Raw genomic sequence first — 12,579 nt, 5'->3', positions numbered from 1 at the left:
TTTCATCAGCTGGATATCAGTTTGTTGTTTGTACGTATACGCTGCTGTTTGAACAGATCTAAGTAAAAAGAACACTTTTTTTTTTCATTTATCAAGTACAAACATTAGAGCTGTGTCCCTCCTATGCAAGAACCATAAATCATAATCCTGACATGCATAAAGAACTTGATTTTTGAGTGTTGACCGAAGGCTGAATAGAAGGACTTTTTACTTGGTTTAAAACATAAAATAGGGCAAAATATTCCTTACAAGGTTTCCCACAAGTTACGTCGCCTGGCTGCAAACTTAAAGGAAGATTAAGAGCGCATGTAAATAACTACTATATTGCACATTGTCTTTATTATTGTTTTGATATTTTGTATATGTTAATTTCAATGTCAATTAGATAGATAGCTAGATATAATATGTCTGTTTATATTTATACACCAAGTCAGCAAAGCAAATTCCTTCTGTGTTTAAACCTACGTGGCAATAAAGCTGATTCTGATTCTTCACATTTAAACGGCTGAAACCAGCAAAGTGTTGCTTCATACATAACTTAAATAATTCATTAGTTACCAGAATCACTGCTGAATATTTTTAGTCCATCGAGTAATTGTTTCAGATGAAATTTATTGCTCAAATTAAACCACATCTCATTTCCTGTTTGTCTGTACATGTTCCATATACATTTAATTCCTTTAGGGCTACTTTTACATGCTTGGTTCTCCATCCATCGTCAACCGCTTATCCTGCGTACAGGGTCACGGGGATGCTTGGTTCTATATTAATTAAAAATATTTGAATATTTGTTAATATATTTTCTGTGTGTGTGTGTGGCGTGGAGGGGTATACAAGATACACTGTGCAATCCTGCATTGTATAAGGACAATAAAGATGTTGATTTGACACAACTGGACCATCTTTGCAAGAAATAAACTGTTTGTACAGAAAACTAGGACAGGTTTTGCATTTAAAACATAAGATGCACTAGTCAGTTAGCATGAGCAGCAACAGCCGGAAAACGAACAGAGAATAATGAATTATGTCACATGGAGTGGGAGGGAGGCGTGGTGGAAAGAAAAAAAGGGAAAGGTAAATACTGAGCGGAGTTGAAAGTGCAAACTTATAAAAAGCAAACAGAGGAAATGTTATTTTTATTCCAATGAACGCAGGGGCAGTTTGTTCAACCTGGAACACTGATGCTATTATTAGAAACTGGGTCAAACATACAAGGTCTCCCATTTTCCATTTCTGACAGCTACTGTATGATATAACACAGGTCAAAGGTCAACATATCATCTTTGTTTAACTTGTTTAAAGAGACAGTGTGTAAGATTTGGCCACAATCTTTGTTTTAAAACATTCAGAAAATGAATGCAATGCGTAATGAATGTGCATAGAATGTTTGGTTGACAGAGATTGGGCGGCAGGAAGTGACGGTGAAAGCAAGCGGGGCAAAGGAAAAGATTGGCAGTAAGTTATCCGAACAAGTGCAACACTTTGACTGTCTTTATTTGGAGAAACGGTCTTAAAGTTGAAGGAGAAACACTACTTTTAATAAACACTTAAAAACATAGACAACGTCTTACTGATTAAATTAGGGTATGTATTTATGGCTAAATACCTAATTCATGAAATAGCATGCTATAACTTGCAGAGTACATGGTACAAAAACAAAGTAAGGAAAGATCTTTTCAATTTTAGTAATGCTTTAAAGGGCTTGGTGAGAAAGTAATTACCCACTGACTTTATCAGGCACAAAAGAAACTTAAAGAAACCACAAAAGAAGATGTGAACTGAAAGAGGGTTGAGGTCTAGCCTAATCTTAGATGGCGGTTCCGCTCTTTTTGTCAACTAGTCAAGGGAGGAGGAGTTTTGGGGTGTGGGTGGAGAAAGGTTTTCATGCTGAAACCGATATCCTTTAAAACATGAGGTTAATTCTGTGAATTAATAACTTGCTGCACAAACTTGAGTTAAACATCGGGACAACGTGTGCTGAGAAAGGTTAGCTGGATTACTGATTGGTTAGATAGCTGATTATCTGTTTTGAGCCAGCTCTGAATAAAAAAAAAAAGAATTTTGTTTGTTTCTTTAAGGATGTCCCTTCATCCTTTTTATAAGAGGCATCTATCAAACATTATCTCAGACCAGGGTGAGAAGAATGTGTGTTAGTGCTAAAACAATCAAAGAAGGAAGATGGTTTTTCACATCTTGCTGTGACTTCATTAAACAAGACCTGCATCTTCACATGGGTGAAAAAGTCCAGTCTGCAGATCTGAAGAGTCTCAGGAGAGGTTTAACTCCCACACCCCACGTGGAATTCCACAGAGTCGTAAACGCTGCACTGTCTGATGTGTGAGACTTCAGATTATCGGTCCAAATGATCCTGTAGTGTAAAGGGTTTACAATCATAATGTTAAGGTCACCGACTGGATCGGAGGCTCCCCGGTTTGCAATCATAAATACGATTCGATCGTAAATACCAACAGCCAATGAATGAGAGGGAGCTGACCAGAAAGCGTCACCAACGTGTTGGTATCTGATGTGCGTTCTCATGTTTAAAATATAAAAAAGTTAACATCACCGATGTATCCTAGTCTAGTGTAGTGTGTACTTTTCAGAAACTAAGACGAGCAGCCCTAAACTCAGATGGACCTTTTTTGTATTTTTCATTTTAGCCGATGACTACTAAGGAGTTTAACACGACTACGGCTTGTAAATCTATTTCAGCCCATGAGAGAGCATGTAGTACTTCTCATCTTAACTTTGGGTTTGTTAGTATTTGATATGTTGGCTAAACAGGTTTGAAATATGTTGTTCCTATACAAATTACTTCTCTCCATGCTCCTGTCTACATAAAAATCTACAATATTGCAATTACCTAACTGAATCTCCAATTGCTGGGGGTCTTCTAACAAATAACCAAAATTGTCGGTCATAACATCTTTAATAACTTTATTGGTTCCCGTTTATATCCACCTTTTATAGTGGTTATGAACTGTGTTTCTTTGGATCAGGTAATAAAGTATTTTGTGGAGGATGTTGGCAGGTACATTGGTGATAAACTGTCAAAATAGGATTAAAGTGACGTGTCGTGAAGTCGAACAACCCAAGGACCGCGTGTTTGTGTTTGAGGTCTTGCCTGTCCTCGTTCAGTCAGGGCATCAGTACAGCCCTGTTAGCTTTAGATAAAAGTGCCTATTTCGGCCTTTTTTCTCTCAAAATATTTGCTTTAGTGTTAAAATCTAAAAGTGGTGACAGCTTCCAAGAAAGCTGGCCATTTTTTTTGTTTACAGACGAGATCAGTTTTAGGTCCTGGGATCATTGTTGTGCTTGAAAGGAACGTGTTTTTATTTCATGCATTTGCACTTAATGTTTGATTTAAAGCTTTTGTGTCACAAATTAATGTATCTATGACACTTAAAATGGGTTAGAGAATGTTTATGAATGAAAATGACTCCTACAATGTTCACCAAATATACTGCAGATGCCAACAACCTCTAACAACCGTGAAGTTAAAAGTTAGTCCAATTTGCCGGAGTAGATTCAAAACAACAGAAAATATGTCGTCGTCTACTAAAAGTGCATTCGCTGCATTAGCGCAGACCTCCGCCAAGGATGCAAATCTGCAAATGCATTTGCATTTCCAAAACTATTAGAATTACAGTATGTCAAATATGGTTGTGCCTAGCTGAAGCCTCATCGTCTCAGCTGTGCATTTATTATGTACTTGTAAGTTGGAAATATTTCCCCTACTTAACATACATTTTTCAAATACAGAAAACACCTGATGTACGAAATATCCAATGCTTTGACTGAAATAACATCATGGACATGATGACATGGGCAGCTTGTTATCAAAAATACTCACAAGGGATACATTTCTACTTGAGTCAAATTTTACATTTGCATGTAGAAACCGTATTACACAAACCACTACAGTATTTACCACAGATTGACACTATAACTGTCTCTTTTCCCCACACCTGTGGTCTCTGTAAACACACTGGCTGACCCCCACCTCTTTCTGTTTCTTTCTCCCTATATGTGTCTTCTCTGCTGATTTTCTGTAAAGTGGCCAAAAAGACACGGAACTCGTCTTTTGGATTTTTTCAGCTGTGACTCTTGTTTTTTTTATTTTATTTTTTTTCCGGCAGCAGGAGCAGCACTTGGTGGAGGCTTGTTAATGACTTAACCTATTGAAACGATCTAAACCAACATGGATGATATCTGCACTGTTGTGTTCACTGCTGCTTTACCCGGTCCTTGTAAAACATCCTCCGTGTCTTGTAACAGAATACCAGATAACATCTCTCCCTGTGTTTCTCTGCTAAATGCTAAAATGGGGTGCCAAATATACCAGGGTGACTGTTTATATCATGGGCCAGCCTGCCCAAGTAAAGTCTATTTATAGGAAACTCTGCTCTGTCATACAGCATTGAGAGCACAAAACATTATATTACACTCGATATATAGCTACAGATATCAGAACAAAGCTTTATAAACAAACATGAACATCAACTGACCTGTGAAAAATGATTTGTATATCTGCCTCGTGATTTGGATCTGCTCCAAAATTTAATGGGTTCTTCCCTGGCCCACGCGACACTCTTACACCAGTTTCATGAAAATCGTGCCTGTAGTTTTTCCGTTAACCTGCTGACAGACAGACAAACAAACAAACGGCACAGATAACGTCTTTGGTGGAACATAGATGTCATATTCAAACTACACTTCAGGCCTTAACGTCTTTGAATACCTAAACGCTTGTTTGCAAAGAAAGAGGGGAAAAATGGCAGCTCTGTCAAGCGACTGTGAAACATTTTGATGAAAGTGCTTAAATATTTAAATATTTGATCTGTGGTTGTTACCAAATAGATTTTTTTTGTTGGGGGAAAAAAAAGGGGTTAAGGAAATCTGAATTGGGGAAACTTAAACATGCAGTGTGTGGATTCAGTGACAAGTTAAATCTCTATCACTGGAAAAACAAAGACTTGTCCTGAAACATTTCTTATGTGACTATTCATTGTCTACTGCTGCTACATTACCAGTGAGATGTAGGGGAAAGGTCACAGCTGCCCACTGTTGTTTCATCCGCTGTTTGTCTGTTTCTCTTTTTCTCTACTTAAACCTAAAGTGTCCTGCCTGGTTTAAAATATATATATATATTCTCTGTCGCACTTGTTGTAGTAGAAATAGTTATAATCTATTTCATGAGAGAGAGAGAGAGAGAGAGAGAGAGAGAGAGAGAGAGAGAGAATACACACACATGATACGCGAAAAATTAGCATATCGTGCAAAAGTTCATTTATTTCAGTAATTCAACTTAAAAGATGAAACTAATATTATATAGACTCATTACATGCAAAGTGAGATATTTGATATAATTTCGATGATTATTGCGTACAGCTTATGAAAACCCCAAATTCAAAATCTCAAAATTAGATTACATGAAATCAATTTTTAAAAAAAGCATTTTAAATACAGAAATGTCAGCTCTGAAAAGTATAATCATGCATATGTACTCAGTACTTGGTTTGGGCCCCTTTTGCATGAATTACTGCCTCAATGCGGCGTGGCATGGACGCTATCAGCCTGTGGCACTGCTGAGGTGTTATGGAAGACCAGGATGCTTCAATAGCGGTGCCAAGTCCCTCTGGAAAATGAAGTCAGCTTTTCATAAAGCTCGTCTGCTGAAGGAAGCATAAAGTGCTCTAAAATGTCCTGGTAGACGGCTGCGCTGACTCTGGACTTAATAAAGCACAGTGGACCAACACCAGCAGATAACATGGCTCCCCAAACCAACACAGACTGTGGAAACTTCACACTGGACTTCAAGCATCTTGGATTGTGTGCCTCTCCATTCTTCCTCCAGACTCTGGGACCTCGGTTTCCAAATGAGATGCAAAATTTGCTCTCATCAGAATCTGTGTATTTTTCCTTTTGATGGAAGCTAATGGTTCCTCCTTGATATTCCACTGAAAATGCAACTGTGATGACAGAGAATAGCTGAGTGTATAGGCTACATTATATTTGGTGTGGGCAGTTGTGTTTTTGTTTCATAAAAACCTCACCTTCTGCAGCTGTACTCCCTGGTAATATTAGAGCAGACTTTGCCCTGCAGCCTGTGAAACATCAAGTCTTTATTGTTAATCCTAAGTAATGACATGGATGCCAAGGAGATTTGCCTTGTCAGCAGACTGCAGAGCACTAAGTTCTTAGAAGGCCGGGAGAAAAACAAGCTGTAAATCCCCTGACCTCAGATGGGACTTCACTTTCTGGTGGATTACATCAAACAGTTTGAGTACACATACTCATAAAGACTGTAACATCCTTCACTTGTGGGCCATGCAGCCTCTCCTCTGCAGAGTAAACTCTTGACCTACGCTTTGCTACAGAGTTGCTTCTTTTTTTGTTCCATTTTACAATGTTGAAATAAAGTAAATTTGGCATATAAACATTTCTAATTGTGTCTTAGGTTTTGATATATGTTGCAGTAGGAGGTGATACCAGACGTCATTGTCAATATCTTAAAGGAATTAGAGGAATATTCCATTAATAAACATGTTTTGAGTATCAAACACACTGCAAATGTGGCTCTGAAAAGTTTGTAGCTTGCCCTTTTTAACTGGAAATCAAGTGTCAGTAGAAGCTGTCAACCACTTCTGCGCTGTAATCTGTTTTTCTTCTGCCCATTTATATTCTCAGTATCCTGTATACAATCACATTTTCACCAAAACATGACTAAATACACAGCTTTTGATTGTTCCTAGCACAGTGTAGCTGATGTTAGTTACGAGCTTCAGCTAATATCTGCGGCAGAAGCGGAACGGTTTGTAAAATAAACACAATAACATCAGAAAGCATGGCTTGTGACCCAGAGAGAAGCTGAGTAGTTTTTAAAGAATAACTAAATTGCGAAATGCTGATTTTGTTTTATTGTTTGGTTTTTTTGTCAACAAATCCAATGAAACGGTTAAATATTTTCCTTTCTAGTTCACACAGATTGAAATTAACTACTTCACGTTCATAGTTCACAATTTTAAATTTGGAAGTTCGCAGTCACAAAGTAACTAGTTTAATTTATTTAGTTTCTTTCCTTTTCAAAATGCTGTGAGGAACTTTGTGGCTCTTGGCACGTGGTCTGTTGATGTTAATGATTTCTTTCACACTCAGATATTTCCCAAGACTGGTCGGATGGTTGGCGATGTGGCTGGTTTACCGGTAGCTGCGTCTGAATTGCCAGTTGCACTACCCATTCTGTGACCCGAAAGGCCGGAAACTCTCATGGGAGCCATCCACTCTGGTGGTCACATTCATATTCGTTGCAAAAAGGTCAGGTCGATGTTCACCTCAAACAAGCGCTGTTTGTGGTGAACATCGAACATCGTTGTTCTAGCACACATGTGCACACCGCTAACTAGTAAGTTGATACATTCATTGTTGTTTTTGGTCTTGTCATGGGATTTGTTGGGCTATAAGAAAACTTGTAGAACATAACAAGACTTATCCTTTAAACGGAAAGCTTTAGTGAGGCGGCGCTATGCAAAACTTTGAATACACATTACAATATTCATTAATAGTAAAATAACATGAATTACATGGTTGCTGTCTAAAAGGCATGAAAATAAAACATAGTGGTTGTACCCGGGGGAAAAAAGTACAGCGAATGCAATGCATGCTAACCTCTGTAAATGGAGCTGGACGAGAGCAGAGCTGCACCCCGGCCAAGAGTTTCTCCCTACAAGCCAAACCAAAAGGCCAAAGGCAAATAATAAGGCTCTCAACTGAAACCCAAATGTCCAAATTAAATCATTGTGCTTTGACCTCATTCATTGAATTAATTAAATGTCACTTTTAGAGGTACAAGTTTGCTCAAACAGAAACCTGTTACTTTAAAAAGTAATTTCGTTATGCAGTGCTTTACTTTGTCAAGAGTCTAATTTTAGGAGCAAGAAACACGAGATGCAAATGAAAAGCTGTTTACAAATGACACTGGTTAGTGTGTGCTTCAAAGTGTATAATGTTTTGAAATGAAAATGGCCTTGCTCGAAGTTTATGAATGAATTAATAACAAAGAGGTTAAATCTTATCTTATTGATTAAATTCTAGTGAATCTAGTCCAATGACTTTGTGCGGTAGTCATTTATAAAATATAAAAGTTGATCACCCACTTTGAACTCTACTCTTATTCTTGGATCATGTAAGTTTCCAGGACAAGAAACACAACTAAATGCGACCTTCTGTCTTTTCTAATTTTATCAACACATAACTTTCCCTTCACTTCCTGTGCTTTTCACAGAAACGTTTATCCTTGCCACCCTTTCAAAATCCCTTGCAGTCTGTATTTTGTGATGAAACAGAGCAATAAGGAAGCATTGGAGCATTATGTTTACTCTCAGATACAAGTTAAACTCCAGCTCTGTTCAGGTGTTTACTGCTAACAGGATGTTTATGTGGGAATAAAAGATCATTACAAGGACATTTACTTAGTTCTTCCTGCATTGTGAAAATTCAGCATCCACACAAGCTAGACAAGTTTAAAAGTCTTACCTTCGCTCAATGTTTGGTTGTAATTGGTCTCTTTAGATCAAAGTCTTTGAGAAACACATCAGTAAAGATGCAGAACGAGATCAGATCAATACAGAGAAACGTGATCAGAAGTCTAATGCTGAAAGGAGTAACACTGAAAAACAGAGGGATGATGGGGTGGAGGGACGATGGAGCATCAGGAAGCCAATCGGTTGCTTGTTGTCTCATTTTTTCCTCTCAGCAGTGAAGTGCGTCTCCTCCCCGTCCACAAACTGAAGCTTCATTAGCTGAGGACGCAGACCTCTCCGCTGTCTCTTCCCTCCCTCCACCCCTCCCTCTGAAACGTACTGTTGCTCTCTCCAGTGTTCCTCTATCTTAGATCTGGAGTTAAAGGAGAGGAAACTGGGGCTTTACAGTAGGAGCAAAGAGGCATCCGCTTTAATAATTCAAGAGGTCAGAGCAGATTTAAAGTCTTATATCTGAGTCATCATAAACAAATTACAGTAATTTCACCGGGTGAGAACTTAAAAGGTGAATGTTTTTGCTTTTAACCCAAATCTTCTTGGGAGCTAAATCTCAAGTAAGTGTATTCAGTAGTCAAGTCTCAAGTTAGTTTGTTAAAACCTTATTTTTTATATTAAGATTATTGTATCTAGTGGTCTTGGAAAGGTCTGATCGGGCAATCGGCACAAGCAGTCAGCCAACCATAAATGTTTTAATAAACCAACAGCAGCCAGATTAGCTGCCACTTTATTTAGAGGTAATGGAGGCACATGAAATGTTTCTGCTAATACCTCAATGGAAACCTGTAAGTGAGCGAGTGTAAAGAGGAAAAAAAAGTGTCTGAGATTTTGTGGTTGAATGACTCTTTGAAGTTTGGATATAGGTTTATAGTTGCACAGAAGAATTGAGACAATGCTTGGCCTTTTTTAAGTGGCTGAATGTTTGCATAATCAGGCACAATATAGGCAAGAGAGCTATTTACCATGGAACAGATGTAGGGCTGCATGATTTTGAAAACAACTGACATTGCAATATTTTTCTTTTCTGCGATATAAATATATATTGCGAGATGGGAAAAAGTACAGGAATTTTCAACCGATGACTTCAGTTGCTCTATTTGATAAGAATTAAGCAAGCTAGAAATATTGGGGTGATTTTGTAGTGGAAAATAAACAATATTGTATTCTCTTTTTTTAATGACAAATCATACTTTCTTGAATTTAATGCAGTAAACATGTTTTAAACAAAATGATGAAATTAAAAATAAGAGCAGCTCTACACCATCCCCCTGTTTACAGCCCCCTAAGTTTCTTTTCTCTTTGAAACCAAATCCGCTGTTTCAGTCGTTTTCTCCTGCGCCTCGCTCATTTTCAGGTTGTCGACAACTAAGGGGTAGTGATGTGAAATACCACTTAATTCCTATCCGATCCAATACCAAGTAATACCCAGGCTGGTAATGCCGATACCGATACTTTTTACATATTTTATTTCGAGTTTAATGTGACCTCCCTCTCCCGTTTCTGTATTTGAGGGAAATAAAGATTAGGCTGTAGCCTTACCAATTCAAAATAATAGCTGCATAATGACAAGACATCAAACTACTGTCATATTCTTTAATTAAAATGAAAATATCCTGCTCAGAACTGTCGCTTCATAACATCATCATATTATTTTGACTTAATCTCAGATGTCTAGCGAAGCAGTGTTGCCAAAGTATTTCACTGGCTTTGCACACACATCACACACGGTGTCATTATTACCTTTACAGCTAAAATTCAGCCAGACGTGACTGTCAGCCATAGTAAGTATTCAATCGCGGGAAATGTAAAAGGCTGCAGCTGCTCACTTCAAAGTCACAGAGCCTTAGCGCAAGCATGACTTTGACAGGCGGAAGGAAAAGTAGTTCCTATAGTAGCCTGCTTTGTTGTTTGATAAACTGATCAAGAACAGTATTGTGATTGGTGGTTCGTTGTGCATGCAGAGCCTGCTTGTCACTCACTAGCAACGATCTCTGTGTATCCAAGAACCCTTAAATCGGAGTAAATTATGTTTCATCAGATAGACTTTTAATGGATTTGTCATGGAAAATCAGAAGTGTGCGAGTTTTGTATCCAGCAGCAAAAAAGTTGAGGCGTTTGAGTCATTTTGACTTGCTTGATATTGCACACCATGCGATGTGACTATTGCGCATGGGCACATTTTGATGAAGATGCTGAGATATATTGTGTAGTCCTTAGGAACTTAAACATCTTTTAAAAGGAGAGGTTGGAACAAAATGTGTGTGCAGGCCTATATGCTTTGAATGGCAGTCAGTTATCTCAGGGTGATCGGGTTCAAGCTGCCTTGAACCAGATCAATTGGACCGTACAAAAACACATGTTTGGCTGTTTTCCCGGTTCGGAGGATGGACACTTCCCGAGCATGTGATCACAAACTGAACATTGGACAGACTGCATGTGCGTGTGTGAGTGAGAGCGTGAGAGAGCGTGAACTGCTCCTGCCAAGTATGCTGTAATCTGACGCCATCAGTTTAAAAACAGAACAAGAGAAACCGAGATGATGATGATAACGATGATGATTGTATATTTTAAGAAGTCACTGCGTTGGAGACACGGAAATTCTTAACGCTCATGGCTGTATATTAATATACCTATCACCTTAAGTAGTTTGGTGTATATCTAACTATTACCTTAACTTATTGGTTCTGAAACGTTTTGTTTAAAGCCCCCATGTAAACCAGTCATTTTTATCAACCAAAAAAACTGGGAAAAATAGTAGCAAAACAAGCCAAACAGAATATAATTACATTAAAATAATGCTCTCCTGCTACATTGATGTTGACCATCAGGGAATAGACTGTCTTGAGTAAAGTTTTACAATGTGTTTGTCATTTGAGCATTAACTGCTTACCTGTGAAAAATATCAGTGTTATATTTTTCATGTCTGGGGAAAAAAACTAATTAATTTGAATCCCGGCCCTGCTAATATGTTTGTTTGCTGTTTAACAAGGAGGTGGTTAGCCTAGCTGTTTTAAAGTTCAACAAGTAGGTGTGATGTTTACCATCTTAGTTTAGCACGTTAGCATGCTATTTTTTTTCACACAGTACTGCTGAGGCAAATGGGAATGTTTGTAGATATTAACCAAATGATTGACTTGATGATGGCGTCAAGAGGGGAATATGAATGGCTGAAAATTTGATGGCAAGACATCCAATTGTTGTTGAGAAATTTCACTCCAAACCATACACATCAGCCTCATAGACATCATGTTCCCATGATGAGATAGTGCTCCGACCCTGAGATTAGGTTAAAAGCTACACGTGCTGAGACACTGCACTCTGATGTGTGTGTGTCTCAGTGAGTTCATTCTGCAGAAGACTTGCATGAAATTCACAGAACAGCTCAGGAAAGAACAAGTGCTTGCCTGAGCTGTTTATTTGGACACCCTCATTCCCACCACAGGCGCTAGAGGATAAATTAAGGGATTGCCAAAGTAGTCGGGATCTATTGTCTGGGCATCATTAATGTCTATTTAAATTCATTCTGTAGTTGTCGATATTTAACTAAAACCTCAAAAATGCCCACCTGCTGGTAGCACTGGAGGAAAAGTCAGGGGATCACCAATGTCATTAGGTTTCATCCTCTGGGGACCATAACTGCTTGTACACAATTTCATGGCCGTTTCATCCGATACTTGTTCAGTCTGGACCAAGGTGGTGGATCAACCAACAGATCCACATGATGGCTAAAAATACACATACAAAGGGGGTATGTGTGTATACTAACGCGAACCTAGGGTTAGCTGACCAACAGCATGCTACCTAACAGCTAAGAAATACTTAACAACAAGTTTAAAACACAGTTTTAGTTTGTCTTGTTGGTTACGATGATCCTGACCCCAGCCCCTGACGTAAGCATTTCTTGGCCGAGAGTCTGATCTTTGGCTGTCGAAACGCATCTGCTCCAAATTGGCCCTCGACCTGCCTTTGTGCTTCACCAAGAAATGGCTCAAAGGCATTTTTGGCATGTATACGGATTAAACAAACAAGATGCAATGTGTTG

This window comes from Micropterus dolomieu, linkage group LG08 (assembly GCF_021292245.1).
Source record: "Micropterus dolomieu isolate WLL.071019.BEF.003 ecotype Adirondacks linkage group LG08, ASM2129224v1, whole genome shotgun sequence".
Lineage (NCBI taxonomy): Eukaryota > Metazoa > Chordata > Actinopteri > Centrarchiformes > Centrarchidae > Micropterus > Micropterus dolomieu.
The sequence above is the reverse complement of the archived record's forward strand: the minus strand, read 5'-3'. Positions refer to the sequence as shown.